This window comes from Amblyomma maculatum, chromosome 11 (assembly GCF_055883805.1).
Source record: "Amblyomma maculatum isolate TAMU_Amacu chromosome 11, ASM5588380v1, whole genome shotgun sequence".
In the NCBI taxonomy this organism is placed as follows: Eukaryota; Metazoa; Arthropoda; class Arachnida; order Ixodida; family Ixodidae; genus Amblyomma; species Amblyomma maculatum.
In genome coordinates this window covers 160,294,499-160,314,698 of record NC_139354.1, presented here as the reverse complement: position 1 = coordinate 160,314,698, position 20,200 = coordinate 160,294,499, and the positions used below count along the sequence as shown (strand labels likewise).

The 20,200-nt window shown below is 45.9% G+C and overlaps 1 long non-coding RNA gene across 1 annotated transcript in view; it reads right to left on the bottom strand.

The window, feature by feature from the left end:
- LOC146175284 (uncharacterized) overlaps positions 1-18,844 on the bottom strand; it is a 65,403-nt gene extending 46,559 nt beyond the window's left edge. Inside the window, exons 1-2 of the long non-coding RNA XR_014702181.1 lie at positions 18,718-18,844; positions 16,977-17,119 (exon numbers count right to left, since the gene is read on the bottom strand). This is a non-coding gene — a long non-coding RNA (uncharacterized LOC146175284). The remainder of the gene's footprint in view (positions 1-16,976; positions 17,120-18,717) is intronic.
- Positions 18,845-20,200: the final 1,356 nt, after the last annotated feature.

Below are 20,200 nucleotides of genomic sequence, written 5' to 3'. Positions count from 1 at the left end.
CCCTTACTTTTTCTTTCGTGTCAGTGACGAGACTTCCAGTGCAACAATCTCAGTATTTGGTTTCTAGGGAGCTTCGCAGGACAAAGGCTATCGATCGAACGGAGCTTCAAAGCAGTGGAGAGACTGCTAGAGGTTTTGAAGGATATGCAGGAGGTGCGCCTGCCAAAGACACCCTAAATCTGCGTACCAAGCTATTAACGGAAGGCTGAAAAGAGTTGGTATACTGAATAGGGTTAATAAAATCTGTCGTGCCCCAAGCAGTTAAAAAGGCAAAGACAACAGACCTCTCCCAGGCCTCAAAGAGCAGAAGCGGCTTGGTGCCTGAATATCCAAGAATGATGAGCGGACAGCACACAGGGGTGCAACAGCTGCACCAATTGCATATTTTGATACGGCTACATATTTCTGCACCAAGCTGTGCATTAAGCGTGAAATTTGCGCCATGCTGTGCCAAAATGCCCCGACTATCCGCAAAAGTTTGCCATGCTCAGTGACAACTTTCTGCGGAGGTGATATAACCAATCACGATACTTCAGACACTGTAGCATGCGTCACTGGCATTTTAGTTTTATTTTGAGATGGCGGCATGGCATTCTAATGCCTACTCATATTTTCTTTGCATCCATGTGCTTTCACCGCTTTCCAGTTCAGTCACTGTCTCTGCGCTGAAGGAACCCTATAACGCAAATGGGCTGTTTGTGACGAGGCACCACTGCTATTGCTTCCGTGGTGGGCCGTGGTGGTACTTGTGATTTTGGAGCAATACTTCAACACTGCATTTTAAGTGCTGCATGTTCTTATGTGATGTATCTTAGTTTTTTATGCGGCTCATGGAAGTTTTCGATATCCTGTTGGTTCATTCATGTACAGCAAGGTTATTTTCATACTGTCTTGTCGATAGACTCACTTTCCCATCATCAGATAGTGCAGGAGGTGGCTTCTGTGTTTCATCATCAGCCTGACTATACCCACTGCAGGGCAAAGGCCTCTCCCATCCACTTGACCTTTGTGAACTTCTCAACCTCATCCGCTGCCCCCTGCTACGCTTTCCTTCCCTTGGAATCCAGTTTGTTACCCTAAGCGACCATCGGTTATCCTCTCTTCGAACTACATGTCCTGCCCATGCCCATTTCTTCCTAATTTCCACTAGAATGTCAGTAACTTGAGTTATTTCTCTGACCCACTCTGCACGCTTCCTATATCTCTTAATGTTGCCCTCTCCCTTTTTCGTTCCATAGCCCTCTGAGTTATCCTCAACTTAAGTAGAACCCTCTTGGTTAGCCTCCACGTTTCAGCCCCATAGGTGAGTACAGGTAAGATGCAACTGTTGTATACTTTCCTCTTGAGCGATACCGGTCAGCTGCTAGTCATAATCTGCGAGTGCTTCCCAAATGCGCTCCATCCCAATCTTATTCTTCTTGTTATTTCCTTTTCATGGTCCGGATCTGCGGTTACTACCTGTCCTAAGTATACATATTCGCCTACTACTTCCAGTGCTTCGCTACCTAACGTAAACTGCTGTTCCTTCCCGAGGCAGTTGAACATTACCTTAGTCTTCTGCATATTGATTTTTAAGCCTACCTTTCTACTTTTGCTATCTAGGTCATCAATCATTATTTGCAGTTCATCCTCCGAGCTACTTAGCAAAGCAATGTCATCAGCAAATCGCAGATTACTGAGGTATTCTCCATCTACCCTTATCTCTAACTGTTCCCATTCCAAGTCTCTGAATACTTCCTCTAAGCAAGCTGTGAATAGTACTGGAAAGATCGTGTCTCCTTGCCTAACACCTTTCTGTATGGGAATTTTGTTACTTTTTTATGCAGAACTATGATTGCTGTGCACCCACTAAATATATCTTGCAGCACTTTCACATACGACTCGTCTAACCCCTGATTTCGCAATGCCTGCATCACCGCCGAAGTTTGTGCTAATACAACTGGAGGTGGAACATGTGAAATTTATTTCGAACATCAGAAGGTCGAGAAACGCACAGCAGCCTAGCTATTGAATTCCATAATGCCGCAGTGGAGCCCAAAACTGCCAAAATTAACATTTATGCATGCTGCAACATTGAAGTACTATAAAGTATGCATTGTGAATGAAATACATAACCTAATAATCGTCCACCTCTCCTTAATCAAAATATTGTGTCAAAGCCACCGCCAGTCCACAAGAAGTATAATTCACAAGCCGAAGATGTGCTCGCTCATCGGTTTTCTTTGCTTAAAACTTGCTTTCGGCATTTGCCATTTCGCCTTTTGGTCGGCGTTTCTTTTTGTCTTTGTTTCTGTATTTGCTTTTTAATCAACATTTTGTCTTTGCACTGCGCTTGCTTCTGGACACAGGCTGATCGCAGTCACTGCTTCAAATTAAGCTCTTTCGTAGCTGCCCTCGCACGACACGAGCTGTGGATTTCGCAGAGAGTAAAACAATGTTTTTTGAGCCTTGCAAGCAACATAAAGTCCCATGATTAAGGTTGTCAAACCGTGCTAAATGAAAAAAAAAAAAAAAAAGCATATTCTCTAGCTTTTTTTATTAGCCTCTTCAATTTTATGACTCACATTTTTGTGTGTGTGATAGCATGCCTAGCAGTACAAAAAGCTTATTTACAAAAATAAATAGTACAAGCAGCATCGGTGATAGGTGGCCTTTGCTAGACTTCCTTTGGATCACATTCATACAGTCCGATATTCATACCTCTTCATTCTTTTGTGCCGAAAGTAAAGTTTCTTCCCTGTTTAACAGCTCCAAAATTTGAATTAATGTTTTTTTTCTTGTGAGCTGCTCCAAATATGAATTTTATTGCTCTAAAACGAAGATTTTGCTGCTCCAAAAATCGCTACAAATCTTATTTGAGCTTTTGCACCCCTGAGTACATCCTTTTAATGAACCACAGTGTGAGTAATCAGTAGTCTTTCTTGAATGGTTAGTAATTGGGCTGGCTCACTATTTCCTTATCTCAGCATCATTCCACATTACAGCAATGTGGTGGGTTCGACTTCCACTGCCAATTTTCTCAAATGTGTACCAGCTATGGCCCAGCCTGGTGCTTGGCTTACCAGGGCTCATGACTTAGGAAAGGAGGAAAAAGGAACTGCATGTGGGCTTCTGCTGCACGAAGCGGACTTAGGGTTGTCTAATGGTAAAACGAAGCGAGAATTTTGGTTCATGACCCTTTTCCTGAAGTGAACTAGAATACCTTTCCCAAGCATCTTATCCCAGAAGAGCCCAGAATCAGGCCGGGAGAAATCTTGTACCCACCAGCACCAGGACTGAAACCGGTACCTCCTGAATGTGAGGCAGATTCTATCACAAGACCATCATGTCTTGGTGGGGTAGTAGCCCTTGCTCGGGTTCTTGTTCTAATGGTGTTCAACGTGGCTTTGGAAGATCTTAAAAAAGCTTAATGATCGTTCATGAATTCAGAAAGGCCTTGGTCAAAGGTGCGCTGGTGTATGCAGTACATTTTCGTCTTTTTTTTTTTTTTTTTACAGGTGTCATTCCGTGATGATTATGGTTAAAAAATAATACTAAGTTTGTTCTTGAAAGAACTGACCAAGCTAGAAAAAATTTCATTGTAAGAAGACATCAGTGCTCAGCATACTTACCAATGTTCTTAAAAAAAAATAATAATATACACTGAGACGAGCTGTCTGAAAATTTTCAGGAACCTCATAACTGTGCTTTTTATTTCTTAAACTTAGCCATTGTCAAATATGTTGAACTAGCATGTAGAACAATGTTTCTTTAACACTGATAGTCTTTACCTGAACACACTCACACACACACAAAAACTGGATTGGTGAAATTTTGTGTTTTGCTCTGCACAAATTTAGTTAGGCGGCAACAAATTTCATGGATATATATTTTATAGACAAATAATGGCATGAAAACTAAAAGAACAGTGGGCAATTAGATTATGTACTCACCAAAAATATTTTGTCATTTTTGTTTTCTTGGGGTATTGTACTAAACTTAAATCTAACATATTGGACCAGCCAAAGACACTGGAACACAAGAAAAAGAAATGCTGCGCATTCAGAAGGTACCAGGTTTGATTTCAGGTGCCGCCAGGTACTCAACAGTTTTCCAATTGGTACAGGATTTCCTCCGACCTGATGCTTGGCTCTTTTGGGGTGAATCTTGTATCTTGTACACCTTGTAAAGGTGTATCTTGTTTATGATAAGTTGAAAATTGACGGTAACCTGTTCGTTTGGGACGAAGTTAATAACACACGCGTCGCGCTTCCTTCTCGGAACGCCGTAGAGACATGACGGAATGCATCCACTGCGCCCAAAGAATTACGGGTAGTGAACTTGAATGCACAGAGTATTGCCAATAAAGTTGACCAGCTTGAGTTTCTCATTTTGGCCCATGATCCCCACATAATGATAATTACCGAAACTTGGTTGCATGACGGCATTACTGACAGTGTTATTGTCCCCGCGTCACATAAAATGTTCCGAAGAGACCGACCTACCCGTGGTGGGGGCGTAGCCGTCATAATAAAAAACTGTTTGAATGTTCTTAACCAGATAGATGATCATGAGAGTTTATTTGTTAGGGTAAACTGCTGGGGTAGTTTGTTCACAGTCAGTGTACAGACCACCATCTGCCTCCCCCGATTTCTTGGTTGAGCTGTATGATCATATGTCTTTGTTCAAAGATGACCGCCTTATTCTCGCTGGTGATTTCAACCTTCCTTTACTTGATTGGGCTAACCCTGATTGTGTTTTTAATGATTCAACCAACCCTCTTTTGAATATTATGCTGATGTGTGATTTGGTGCAGACTGTCTCTGATTTCACTAGAGAAGTGGGTAACGCTCGTTCAATTCTTGATTTGGTATTTGTCAGCGCTAGTTTATCTGAATACAGTGTGTATGTTGACACGGCTATCTCTGATCACAAAAGCGTTCATTTGTCTTTGCTGCTTGATGCCCAGAAAAACCATAAGATAGCGAACAATAACACTGTAAAAAATTTTTCACGTGCCGATGATCTTGCGATCCTAGACAAACTCTGGGATTTATGTGATAACCTGCCTAGCGACGTCACAGCATTATGGATTACACTTAAGGACACTATTCACTTTTGCATTGAAAATTTCGTTCCCAACCAGCGTGTACGTACAAATAAGCCTAATCCGTGGATTACTAGAGAAATCATTCATTTGCATCGCAAAATTAAACGCACTAAACGAAGCGGTCATAAAACTACCTGTTTTCGCACGCTGAAAACTCAGCTAGCTTCTAAGCTTTCCGAAGCAAAAAAACACTACTTTTCGCAGGCACTGCCCAAATTCTTAAGAGAGAGCCCTGAGAAGTTTTGGCGTTACCTACGTGATTCTAAAGATGAGGTAAAACAGCTATCTATTGACGGCATGGTCTCGGAGATTCCTGTGGATATTGCAAATCACTTCAATAGTTTCTTTCACTCTGTCTTTGCCTCGAGTGATCAAGATTTGGAACTGCAGGTATCTGGATCTGATATATCAGATGACTTTATAAGCTATGAAGGCGTACTAAACATGCTGCTAAACTTAAAAACGAAATCGGCAGTGGGGCCTGATGATATCCCTAATGAGTTTCTGCGCCGTTATTCCGAACCATTAGCCCACATTTTAACTCGCCTCTTCGAACTTTCATTAAAAGATTCTGTTGTCCCTGATGACTGGCGCTTAGCTCGCGTTGTTCCAATTTTTAAGAAAGGTGATCGTTTGAACGTTAACAATTACCGTCCCATATCGCTAACTTCAGGTACCTGCAAGCTTATGGAGCATGTTATATCTAAATATCTTATGTCATTTCTGGAAAAAAATAACATCCTGTCTCCCTTTCAACATGGTTTTAGAAGAGGCTTATCTACGGTTACTCAGCTCGTCACTACAGTGCATGAATTCGCTTCATCGATTGACAATGCTGGACAGGTTGACGTCATTTTTTTAGATTTCAGCAAGGCGTTTGATCGCGTCATGCACAATAAGCTCATCTTTAAACTTCAACATCTTGGTCTTCCAACAGCACTTGTCAGGTGGATTAAAACCTATCTTTCCAACAGAAAACAGTTCGTCGATGTTAAAAAATCTCATTCAGGTATTTTACCCGTTACCTCTGGTGTGCCTCAGGGCAGCGTACTTGGGCCTCTTTTATTCCTTATTTATATCAATGATTTGGTTAACTCCGTAAATATGTCCGAAGTCAGTATTAGACTATTCGCAGATGACTGCATTCTGTTTAAGAAAATTAGCAGCACTATCGACCAAAAATGCTTGCAGTCAAATCTTAATAATGTCCTAGAGTGGTGCACCCTTTGGTCCATGAAAATAAATAGCGACAAATCGGTTCTTCTTCAGGTTACTAACAAGAAAGTGCCATACAGTTTTAATTACGCAATAAACAATCTTCCACTGCTACAGGTGAGCGAATACAAATATCTTGGAGTCACCATTACAAATCGCCTTTCATGGTCCAGCCACATTAATAGCATTTGCTCGTCTGCTTCAAGGAACCTCGGCCTTCTAAGACACAAATTAAAACACGCTCCCTCTGAACTTAAACAACTTGCCTTCAACACACTAATTCGTCCGAAACTTGAGTATGCTTCCGTCGTATGGGATCCGCACTTAAAAAAGGATATAAGGAAACTTGAAATGATCCAAAGAAAAGCAGTCCGTTTCATTTTTAACGCTTACCATAGCTCTATCTCGCCATCCGTTCTGATGTCTACGAAGAACATATCCACGCTAGAAAGAAGGAGAGCACTTGCAAGGCTTAAATTTCTGTACTCATTTTACTCTAGTCAATTTAATATTAATGCTGCTCCCTATATATTCCCCCGTTCTACACGACAGACACGCAATAGCCACAACCATAACCTTACCCCGTACTTTGCACGCACAAATACGTTCAAAAACTCATTTTTTCCCCGAACAATCACAACATGGAACTCACTGCCAGCAAATGTCTTTTCGGCTCAGGATGCCGCTGCTTTTGAAAAGAGTGTCTTATTGTATGTGTAAATTTAACAATATCATTGCCCTCTGTTTGGTTTTCTTCTTTTATTGTTGCCGGAACGCTGGATTTGCGTAGTGTTTGATTTTATTTTTGCTTTTTGAATGTTGCCCCCCGCTTGGTCTCTATGACTGCAGTATGTGTAAATAAATAAAATAAATAAATAAATAAAAATGCTTTGGAAATGGGTCTCAGACCAAACAGTGTTGTCCCATGTACTTCTTTGTATTGAGTTCCCATGTCCTTGGCTTCCCATGTCCATGTCCAGCAAGTTAGGTTTGCACCAACTGGTCTACATGGCCACTATGTAAAAAAATAGATATCAGGAAGCACTACAGATATGTTGCAATAATACTAGCTGTGCCCCCCCCCCCCCCCCCCCCCCCCCCAACAGGGTAGGCACCTGGATTCACCCCTGGTACCGTGGTAAATATGCTCTCAATGACCTCATTGGATTTTCTCCCTGTCCATTGCCCGGACAGACTGTTTCCATATTGGGACATAGATACATGTTTTAGTGAAGGCCTCCAGAGATTTCAACAACCTTATCTTTAAATGTGTGTCAACATCGCACAGTTCACGGCATTGCTTTTCGCCTCCATTGTAAAGGGACTGCCGCAACCAGGATTTCATCCCGTGTCCTTGGGTTTAACAATTGAGCACCCTAATCCTGTGCCACCGCAGTGGCTATCACCTATGTGGAGACGGAATCAAGATGATGAACAAAAGCTGCAAATCGCCTCCAAGGGATTCCTGTTTCAGCACACGCACCAGACAGGGAAGGGCCTGGAAATCAGAGCAGTGCAATAAATGCCGGCTCCTGGGAAAGGTAAGACATGAATGATCCCGCTGCAACACAGAAGGAAAGTATAATGCTAGTAGCTGTCGCATGGCACTCACATGGAAACATTTAATGTTCTATCAGTAAAATAAATTGGCCTCAACTAAAAAGAGCAAATAACATTTGCCCCTAGTGTCAGCAGTGCATTTGCTGTTTGCAAGATAACATATAGGAAAGCGTGAATATGATTTGGCAGTGTAAACCAAAGAAACACGGAGATGAAGAAATGATAAAACAAACTTGGCATTTCCATGTGCATTCCTTTCATCCTTGGCCTGTTCGCACAGCCAAACCACACTGCAGTGGTGTGCCAGCTAGCCCATCAAAACATGCTACTGGAAAGCTCTTCGAGCAATTATACAATTCTATTTTCTACCATGACAGGCCTACGTGGGCACTATTATCTCTATATGGAACAGACTGGTTCAGCCTAGTCCCACCTTGTGCACCTGAATGCCCTCTCACTGTATTTGACAGCTACTGGAAAATATGCACCAGCATTCATTTTGTTAACGCGCTACAGCTGAAAGAAGCAATTTCACCAGCTCTAGTCAGGAATACAAAAAGGATCTATACAATGGCCACAGAAATAGCACTGTCACTGAGTAGATTTGCTGGTGAACATTGGAAAACATTTTTTTTACCGTGCCCATGAACAGCAATTACCTTGTATGGTACAGAAGACAATATACAGTCATAACTAGAAACAGAATTTGAATTCACCTAGGGAAAAATGTCAACATTAATATTATCACGCTTAGCTAAAATGTTATACAATTGTAGTCGCATGACCGGGTTAGTCCTATCTAGTGGTTAGAACAATCCGGCAGATATGTACTGGCACCCCCACCCCCCTCCCCCTTTTCTACTGCTTTGGCTGTGACGGTGCTGACCGAAATGCATGCCCAGTGCCAGCTTCATAAATAAGGTCACTTCGATTTCATATAGTAGCGCTCTTGTGGAGCAACCTGTTTTTGCCAGCACACATTTTGTACCCACCTTTCATGAGGCACAAGGCATTCATGGTGCAGGAGAGCCCATGAGCAGAAGCTGCGACGTAGCCAAGATCCCAAAAACGCTGTGCAGCAAGAGTATTTCGGCACACACTGAAACAAAAAATAGAAATGGTTGCTCTTGCTAAGACAGGGCTATTCGGGAGCAAAACGGAGGCGCACTCGAAAATGAGCCGCTGGCGACCGATCGAAGCACGGATATTGAAGGGACTGCTTCCTGGCGCACGCAAAAGAGCTTCGTAGATCCTCTACGAAGCCACCGACTCACAGCAAGATGCCGAAAAAAGAATTGAGATCACTTAGCAATAACGCATCGATGCAGAAAAACTTTCCAGACAAGCTGTAACGTGAGAAGAGCGGCGCCATGAGCTCTCCTAAGTTGGCGAGGAAAGTACGGGATGCCGCCGTAAGTGGTTTGCGCTGCATTTTCGCTGTACTTACGAAAGTCTGAAGAAACTTGCAAGGATGGGTGCCGCCCAGTCTATTTTGCAGAATACATTCCAGTCTGGTCAATCTGAACCAACGCGGCGCGAACAAGCCTCCCGCTTGCTTGTACCACTGCGCGCCAAAATTGAAAACGGGGAAAAAAAAAAAAAAAAAAAAAAAAGCAACTGCGGCTGCGGAGGCGGCGATGAAAAAAAAAACGTCTGGGTACGAGAGTACACGCAAGCAAAAAACAAAAATAAGCAATTTATTACGTCACATCCGCCAGATTATAAACAAATCCTCCTCGCCTACCTTCTTTCTTCTCGCGCATGCGCAGCTTACCAAGATCGCGCGGTGGCGACCGGCAGGTGTCGACACACTGCCCAATCTTCTAGAGCACTATAGCTATGGCGAGGGCAACCGCCGCCTCCTCCGCCTCCAGGGAAGTGGAGGCAAAAGTTGTACCGGCCGCGACCAGTTGCAAAGAGTTGAAAACAGCGCTGAGGGCGAACGCTGGGCGGGAGGGGTATGAGGCAGCGTCTACGTAAACGGTCTCTGGCTGGAAGCCATAGTGCTTGCGAAGAGCTTCTGCGCGTGCCTTGCGGCGAGTGACATGGTGCTCTGGGTGCATATTCTTTGGCAGGGGATGCACCTTAAGAACGCGGTGTATCGCAGGGGGAAGTGTATGTTGTGTAGAGCAGTGGCCGGGAGGTGAGAGATGGATGCGAGCAAGGATGTTCCGGCCGGTGAGGGTAGATGATAATCGCTCCAACTGGGCTGAGCGGTGGGTTTCCGTGAGCTCAGTTAGGGAGTTATGGATGCTCATGTGAAGAAGGCGTTCATTGGAAGTGTAGCGGGGTAAGTTGAGGGCGGCCTTGTACGCCTGTCGAATAAGGGCGTTAACCTTGTCTTCCTCCACCCGCGTGAGGAAAAGGTAGGGGAGCGAGTACACAACACGGCTCAGGACAAATGCCTGTACCAGGCGTCTGAGGTCATGCTCGCGCATGCCGCGATGGCGATTGGCTATGCGGCGAATGAGGCGGATTGTTTGATGAACCATCACCGTCAGCTTAGTGATGGTTGCGGTATTCTTGCCATTGTTTTGTATCAGAATACCAAGAATCCTGATGTTGTCCACTTCTGGTATCCGGGTGTTGTCAATTGTCAAGAAGATGGGGGGAGGAGGGCCTTTGTCTCTACGACCAGGGGTGTGAAACTCCCTATACCTCCCAGCGGCCACGAATTACAGACGCTAGCGCCAAACTCCCCATTATAGGATTATAGCGGGCGGGGGCGCGTAAAAAATGGACTTGACGGGGGAGGCCGTATAGCGGACTGGTCCAAAAAAACGGTGCGCTGAAGGGGGTGTCGGTAGGCTGCTTCAAGCAGCGCGGGTCGCGCGCTCGCGTGCGCCCGCGCCCGGGAAAACGCTCTGCCCGTGGATTTTCTACCGCATCATCGTTCTGCCGCGGCGCGACCATGCGACCGGCTCGCGGCAGGAACAGTGTGATGGAAAGAAAAACCACAAACATAGCGCTCTCGAGGGCGCAGGCGCTCGCGAGCAAGCGTACCCGACCGCAGCAAGAAATAGCACAGAGAACAGCAGATATCGTTTCTCTTTTTTATTAGCTGCACGTGAAACAGAAAATGAAAAGATGCGACAAGGTATCCCTCACACACGCGCACTTTACATAGCTAACAGTTTACAGTAGTGTTATGTGTTCTGCGCTAACATTGTAATCTTGCATGCTTGCTTTATCACTACAAAAGAACCCAGTTTGCCGGCACTGCTTCTGTCAGCATTTGTACAGTTGATATGAAATTAAATAAATGATGCACATATTCATTCTACGCATTCCATACCATCAAAACAATGTAGCAACATGAGCAAATGCCTGCGTTCTAGTTACCTAGTGGTTGGTATTTGATGCAAGTAATCACATGTCACTGCGCTATACATAACCAAAATGCATGATTAAAAATTTACACTACCCTTCCTGGAAGAACCGTCGTCTTCGAAACGCATGTCTCTCCACAGTACATGAAGGTAACAAGTTCAACTTTTACCTACTCTTTTCTTTCTCCCTATCACTCACCTCTTTGATTTCCTCTACCTTCTCCTCGCTATCCCTTTATTTCCGCCGCCCCAGTTCAGGTGCTTCAGATATAAGATAGCAGATACCGGGGCTGGCAAACATCTTTTCTTTCCTTTTGTACATACAATAAATAACCACTACAAAAAAAAAAAACACAGCGGATATCGCCGACTGTAATGGCCAGCACAATGAGCAGACGAGATGCACAATGAGCAGACGAGTCAGTGCGAGGGGAAAATTTAGGCGCGAGGGAGAAGTCCTCCTCTCAGCTTTTTCTTTCCTCCTTTCGCCCCCGCTTGGGAGAATTAGACGGGACGGAAGTGCCCCTGACTTTCCGCGGCCTGCTACGACACCTAGGAGTTCGGAGTATGAGAAGCTCCGATTTGGTAGGGGAACAAGCCAAGCCGACATTTGCGGCAAAAGATACTACAATGTCTGCTCCGGCCTGTAATGTATCTTCCATGGCGCCAATGCTACCTGTGGTGGTCCACAGTGTAATATCATCGGCGTATAAAGAGTGGGACAGGGCAGGGATGTGGTTGAGGGCGTGTGCCATGGGGATAAGGGTAATATTAAAAAGCAGTGGAGAGAGGACAGAACCCTGTGGGGTGCCAATGCTACCGAGTTTGAAAGATGGAGATGAGAGCGAGCCGATTGTGGTTTCTGCTATGCGATGACTAAGAAAGGCGGATATGTACTGGTGGGCACGCGAGCCGACTTGAAGCGATGAGAGAGCATCTAAAATGGCTGCGTGACGGACATTATCAAAGGCCTTTGTGAGATCAGGGGTGAGAATTGCTCGGGTGCGCTTTGCGTGGCGGGGGTGAAGGACATCTTCTGACAGTTGCAGCATAACATCCTGCGTGGAGAGATGTGGCTGGAAGCCGACCATTGTGTCAGGGAAGAGGTTGTGGTCATCTCTGTGGTTCTGGAGGCGTGCCAGCACAACATGTTCAAAGAGTTTGCCAAGATAGGAAGTTAGAGATATGGGTCGGAGATTCTTGATGTCGAGTGGTTTGCCGGGTTTAGGGATAAATGTGATACGGGCGTGTGTCCACTGGGCCGGAAGGGTTCCCGTGCGCCAGCATTGGTTGAAGAGGTCCGTGACCGCATCGACAGACGGGTCATCCAAGTTACGAAGCATCTTATTTGTGACTCGGTCCGTCCCCGGAGCTGATGTCGTCCTGAGGCGGTGCATCGCCGCCCTGACTTCAGCTGAAGAGATTTCCTCATCAAGGGTAGGGTTGGGAGAACCGGTGTAGGAAGGGAAGGGGGTAGAGGGGGTTGTAGTGACGTACTGATCTTTTAAGGTTTGAAGGAGGGCGTCATCATCTAGGGGAAGCTGATGAATAATGCGGGTAATATTCTTACGCTGCGTGGCCATGGTGTGCCTAGGATCAAGGAGGTAGCGTAAAAGCGACCAGGTGTCTTTAAGGCCTAGATTACCGCTCATGCGGTCACAGACCTGCCCCCACTGCTGGCGAGCGAGGTCCCTTGTATAAGCTTCAATTTCTTTCACAAGGCGGGAAATTCGCCGTTTGAGGGTGCGATTATGCTTTTGGGACAGCCAGCGTTTCTGAAGGCTGGCGTGTGCCTCCCACATGTGGAGAAGGCGACTATCCGCAGCCGAAGTGTCCTCTGGTTCCGGGATAGTGGATGTCGCCGACTCTACATCCTGTGTGAGAGAAGCCACCCAGGCCTCCAAGTCCACAATGGTGTCCGGTGTGTTCTGCCGGATGCGGCGAAATCGATCCCAATCGACCACGCAGGCCCGATTGCGTTTGGGTGGGGTGAGGGAAGAGATGGAGAGCTCAGTGCATAAAATGTAGTGATCACTGCCTAATGAGTGAGTGGTATTAGTCCAGCGGCTTTCTCGAACGCCTTTTCAGAGAGTCAAGTCTGGGCTTGTGTCGTGCTGAACGCTAGATCCGATTCGGGTGGGATAGGAGGTGTCGTTGAGAATAGAAAGCCCTTCGCCCTGAACGAAGGACAAAATTGCCGTACCCTTACGGCAGTTTTTTCGGTAGCCCCAGCTGGTATGGCTAGCATTGAAGTCGCCTACCGTCTTCTTTGCGCTACGTTTTCCTAAAATGCGAATGCACCAACTCGCCCAATTTAGCATTCTTGTGCCTACCACTAGTAGGGATCCTCCCGCGCTAACTGTGAGGGCTTTCTTGATTGCGCCAATGAGGGGGGCAGGAGGGCTCTTGGGCGGGCATAGAGGTTGAGAACAAAAAGGGTGTGTGCTTTTCGTGTGCGGGGTAGGAGTTCCAGCAAGAGACCATCCACGTCATCCACCTCAAGAGGGTGTTCGACCGCGGTAAAGTTGCGGTGCACCAACGACGCTACCCTGGATTGAGGCTGGGCGGAGGGCTCGTAAGTAGTATAGTCGCGGAGCTTAACCGAAACAAGCGTCTCCTGCAGCGCTATCATTGCCGGTATCTCGCTAGGGGATAGGGTAGATAAGTGAAGTTGCAGATTATTCCGCTTTGTGCGGAAACCTCTGCAGTTCCACTGCCGCACGCTAATTCTGTTGAGGTGTGCCGCCATGTTGGGTGCTATTAGTAATAGCTAAAGGGATGGGTAGTACAGTGCAACCTCTGGGGAGAAGCTCACAAACTTGGGTTTGGATTTGAGAAAACGAGGCCTCTTGAGCACTTTGACGCTTCTCAATAGCCTCTAGTCGTTTTGCGGCGTTCGTCATCCAGTTCTGGGTTTCGGCGCGGAAAGATTGTACCGAGCGTTCCAGGGACTGCATTGCCATCATAAGGAGGGCAGTCTGGTCTGGCATTGATGGCTCGGAAGGAACTACCCCAGTGGCTATCTTGCGTTTTGCGGGAACGCCACGAGCAGGCGACGTAGAGCGCGAAGAGGACGCGGAGGGGGGAGAGTTTGAAGGAGTTTTGGAAATGGTGAAAGGTACCTTGGGTTTGCAATACTGCAGGGGACTGCTCTCGCCTTAAAAGGAGTTGCAGCTGCCGTTTAAGCTCGGCAATTTCTTCAGACTGTGTTTTTAACTGAGCTTTAAGTTCCGCGTTCTCTCGCTCGAGCGGGAAAGACTGCGGCCTCCAGCTCACCTGTTTCGTGGATTCCTGGACTGTTTGGTCCGGGAGTGACGGGAAGGACCTCGAGCGGCTTCTGCTGTGGCCATGGCGGGATCCCGTCTTCGAGCGGCTGCGCGACTTCGAAGACGATCGAAACCGGCTTCTTGATGGTCTAGATGACTTGAGAGTTGTCTCAGGAGGCCGTGCGTCCGAAAGCATTATCGGCGGTGTGGATTTTTTGGAAGTGTTTCCTGAGCGTTCGAAGCGCACTTTGCAGCATTTGGTCCCCGTGAAGTGGGCTTCACCGCATAAGATGCACCTGGGCGTGCAGTCCGGCGTTTGCTTGGGTGGATGGGCAACGCCGCAGCGGGAACACAGGTAAGTCTTCTCCTTGGGACAGACGTCGGCACGGTGTCCAGGCTTCCAACAGTTGAAGCAAGCTTCAACTTTTGCCTTGAATGGGTAGCAAGAATAAATAGTGCCGTAGAAGTTCAGTTGACGCGGTACCTCCGCGGTGTCGATGAACGTGACTAAAATTGACTTGTTCCTGCCGAGCTGCCGGGCGTCGGCGATGGTGAAGTACTTGCTCTGATTAAGGGCCACAAGGTCTTGGAAGATTTCATCTTGCGTCTGATTGTAGACGGCTCTGTAAATAATGCCTCTTACGGCGTTGTCGGAGGCCGCGACGTAAGCTTTCAGGGGGTACATCTGGTCGTTGAGGCGAAGACCTTGCATGCGGACAAACTGTTTCATTCGAGCTTCAGAAGGTGTGCTCACCGTGAAAGAGTTGTTGTGCGGGTTGATGCGCAACTTGTCGTTGATTCTCGCTTCGTGGTAGTCGACTACTGCATCAGCACAGATCAGAGGCAGAAGTGCACCTCCATTTATTAGGCGAAGATCCAAGCCCCCGCCCGGTCGGAAAACTACCTTGTAGTCCGATGTCGGCAACCGGGGAAGAGGAGCATGCCTCTTCAGCTTGAGAGTGGAAGTCTTGCCTTTCGGCGCGGAAGCAAGGTTGTCCGAACTTGTCGAGGCTCCAGCAGACGCGGACGCGCCGCTGTCCGAGGCTTGCTTCAGGTTGGGGTAGAGCTTGTTCCGGGCCCGCACCGCACGGGTCCAACGAGGATCGTTATGAAATTCCTCTGGTGAAATATCTTCTCCTTCTACACCAACTTCCATCTTGAAAGATGAAGCAGTAAAGGAGTTTGGGCGATGAGCAGCCGGCGGCGCTAGGCCTGACCGACAAATGTATGAGCCCTTGGTGAGCTAGGCCTGACGAGACGCGCTCGGCACGAAGACGAAATCCTCAAAACATGAGCAAATATGGACGTAGATTGTCCGAAAATGTCTCAAACTGGCGCGGAGCACCTTCACTGACCGATTTGATGGCGATCAGGTCATTTCAGGTCGCAATTAAGCCACGTAAGTTAAGGCGGGGGTCCCACTCCGGCAGCGCGAATGTGCCATTTTAGGCAATGTTTGCGTGAGCATTCTGCGCGTTCTTTTTCGAACATCACAATGTAGGCATCATTCGAAAGCTTAATGTACTCTCTGTCAAATGATGTGCGCTGCTTTAGTGTGTCAACGTTATCAACTGCATGAGAGGTGGTATTGCAGATGACAAATTCGCTAGCGTCGTTGATATACCCTACTTCGGATTAATTTGCTGAAGAAACTGCTGCACTTAGAACAGTTTCCTTTGGCCTACACATAGAATGGGTACTTATATTAGGAAACAGGGCGCGTAATCAGTTTTAATTTAATCAGTATTTGATCGGTAGCCTTTTAAACATGGTAAAGTTTGGCTATTTTGGGCACGAATATCTGCGCTTTATCAACGTGCACAGCAGTAAACTTTTTACCACTTCGGGCGCACATTATAATAGTTGAGTGTACGAAGTTTCATCGAAATTTATTCGCTAGTTCGTTTTTAATTACCTTTCCAATTTGAAGATTTTCGTAATACTGCCTCACATCGCATAGCTTGACCAGAAAAACCGCTCATTCTACAGCCTAGGAATCATGCATGGCGAAACTAGAATAGTAGTTATTTGTGAAAATGAGCGCAAATTGCGCTTTATACAATTAGCACGATTATACTGAGCCTTCAAATATAATCAATTTTTCCTACACGACATTCAATCGAGAAGGCCGTCATACTCAACAACGTGAGCCTTGTTTGAGTTGGCTTTTTTTAAATATTGTATTACTGTAAAATAAAGTTAAAATAAGAAGCACAAACAATGGTGATAATTAGTATTTGCACCTGTATTCGGTCATTAAAGGTTTTTTACTGCTAGCGCCATCTAGGTAAAAGCAGTAAAAGTGAGTTCATTCAATCGCCAGGAGAGGCGCGCGTGACTACACTCCTTCTGTGGGGGTTCTTACTAAGCCGTCGAGCCTCTTCTGAGGTCTAGGCCGCAAACACAGAGCTCCCGCGATCACACACCATGGGCAGCCGTTCTCACGGCCGCAAAGTGGTAATGCGAAGTACGACACAACACAGAACAGGACTTTGCCCGGAACCAGATGTTTATTACCCAGGGTTGCCAGGTCCAAAAAACGAAAAGTCGCCACAAAAATGGGAAAAGTAGCCAGAAAGTAGCCAACCAGAGGAAGAGCAATAAAAAGTAGCCAAAAAGGAGCCATGAGGCCATGCATGGGGCAGTAAATAGAGCGCTCACTGCAAAAAGACAACCAAAAACATTCGTTTAATCGTCATTTTATTCCAACGCTCGTGAAGAAACAAATGCCACTTGCGTCTTATAGAAACTAAATCACGTAGAAAAGATTTCTGAAAAAAAAAAAAAAAAAAACTGGCTGCGTAAGATTGCGATATTATATAAACAGACATAAAACTAAACTGACCAGATAAACACACATGTTATCAGAAACTTGTCTGTGATGATTAGAAACAATATAAAATGCATAAAATTATGTCCACGAAAATGTAAGTATAAAATGTTAGTGGAGTTGGATGTCTCAAACAATGTCTACAAAAGGAGAACACGATGAAAGGAAACTGCAACCACTCAGGTGCGATGTTCAGGCCTGCCGTAAATAGTTGAGTTGACCTTCTCAATCATCGTTTGGGTTTATCAAGGATATGGCCAATGTGCAGGGGGTGTTCACATGATCACACACACTTCTTTTTGATCATGACTACTAGGCGTTGGACGGGAACCTTCGGTTTCTCAAGAATATTACATTATCGAGAGGCGTTTACCTTGCCTAGAGATATAGAAATCATTCTTTCATAGGTATACCGAGTATATTCGTAAGCTTCCTTGACACTAGTGCCTAATAATATTCGGCGAATTGCGGTCAATGAATGGTTGTCCGCGCTCCTTGATCGCATTGAAAGTGCGCAACTGTTTTATTTTGCGAACAAAGTATAAGTGCAAAAGCCACTTTCACACTGATGAGACAAACCTATGGACGGAAGATGCACTCATGACTAATTTATTGTCAGCGGGTGCACGCTAAATAAGACGTACTGCAAGCAAATATGCACGGGCAAAGAAAAACATTTCGAAGCAGTTCGTGGAAAGCCTAGTTAGTATGTTAGCTCTGTTGTGATTTTTATCTAAGTTTGGCTAGCTAGCATAAACCTTTTACATTTGCCCTTAGTTTGCCATCTATAATGCAAAGTTTGGCTTTAAGTGCAGTTAAATAATTAGCACTAATTAATTTGGTTCGATAACTACCACAACTCATTTGCACTCAACCTAAGCTTTCGAAAGGTATATGACGATGCATATAGCTCACTAACGCTAACTAATATGGATTGCTAACTAATTCAGAGCATTTGGATGACATCCTAAGCTTTTCAACGGTATATGACTTGATCGTCTAGCTTAAAGTTTGGTTTTATACAAAATTAAATGATTAACGCAGATTAATGAGGATCACTAGCACAGTGCCATTACACTTGGCCTAAGCTTTCCAGCGGTATATGACTCGATGCTGCAGCGGAAATTTGGGTTTCAAGTGCGATTTACTAAATATCATTTAATTTCGCCCGTAGTTGGTCAAAATAAGTGTATAATTAACCAATGATCCAAACTCAAGGTTTATCACGTGACATATACTATGCTTAGCCAAGATAGCTTGAAAGTAGCGAAATAAACTAAGCGGCCGCTTTTACTTTCTCTGATCTTAAAGTTCAAAGCACCAGCCTGGGTCGTTCTCTCGTTTTGCGAAGTTTTACCGCGGTGACGGAGTTCACACTAAAAAAAAAGATAAAAAAACCCAAACACAGCCAGACAGAGGATCACTCACTGCTGCCGCCGGACGGCGGGCGCCAGGGAGAAAAAGCGTGTCGTGCGCAGAGCTCGTAGCCGCCGCGCCCCTTAGCCGCGCGAGGAGAATTGAAGAGGAAAGCGCGGCGCGGAGGAGAGTGTCGCTACTTTCAAATTATCAAGGGGTTTTAGTGGATGGATGTTAAAGGGCAACTCCGGTGGTTTTTTCATCATTTTGTGTTTTTAATTGAATTACATTCTTCGGCACGTCCTGACTCCAACACAAAAAACCGTTTTCCAAAATTCCAATTAGAAGTATTTTTAAAAAAGAAAAACAGCAGATCGAAACCGAAACTGATTTCACGGCCAGAAACGACGTCACATTTGACGAAATGGTGACGTCACACTCAGTATTAGAAAAACACTCGTACGTGCGTTGGATGGTGAAAATAAAGTATGGAAATCATGCCGCACTACATAAAATGTCTGAGGTAGTTCAATATAAACCTCACAATTTCATAATCACGCGGGAAGTAGACATTAACGCCTGTATACTGTTTGTGACGTCAGAAACTCAGTGTTGCCCGCAGAAATACTCTCAACTTAAGCCACGAAAACGGCATATTTTAAAGCCGTATTGCGCGTGAACGGATTATCGTACGGCACCCAAATTTTGTAGAATGCGTCAGGACGGAGAGAAGAACCTGTGGTAAAAGTTTCACTACAATATTCGAATGTCAAAAAACCCCCGGAGTTGCCCTTTAAGAGCGTCCGCTTTGAAACACAGTGGGGACAGTCGTCACCATGCAGAGTTAGTTGTATTGCAGCGCTACCGTTGATAGATTTGCTATCTGTCTATCTATAAAAACGAGCATCCTGAACAGCGCGCAAACGGGCTCGTTGGAATAGGCGAAAATTTTTCAAAGTAGCCAGAAAGTAGCCAAGTAGCCAACCTAAAATTTTTGTCGCCAGGCGGCTCAGAAAGTAGCCAATTTGGCGTAAAGTAGCCAAATCTGGCAACCCTGCTTCCCAAAAAGAACGCTGGTGAAGGTCTTGCTGGAGACCCTATCCTTTTGGATGGGGCCTGACACTTCGAAGGGCAAGATGGCGACAACAAAGAAGTATAGCGGGGAGGTATTTACCTTGCGTCCTTCCGTTGTCGCGGCTCGTTGTCGTCTCTCCTCGGCGGTAGCCGGTTCCCGCCGATCTCGGCGCATCTTGCCCTTTGTCCTTTTTCGGCCAATGAGCGTCGCGTCTGCGACGCCTAGCGGTGCGCTCCTGCGCCCGGCGAGGGAAGAGGGAAACGCGGCGCTATCGAGAAACCCGTTTGGGTTACTCAACCTCGGAAGAGAAGGAATGCTTTTGTCCCCTTCATCCTCCGCGGCGCGCGGTGCTTCGGAGGGATGCGCGGTTCTCCGCGATCGCTACACTTCAAAGTATTGAAGCTAGTCAAGAAACCTAGAAGTCAGCTTCTCTGCAGTGCAAAAACCCCTTCACCATGGCGGCCAAACCTGTTTTGGGGG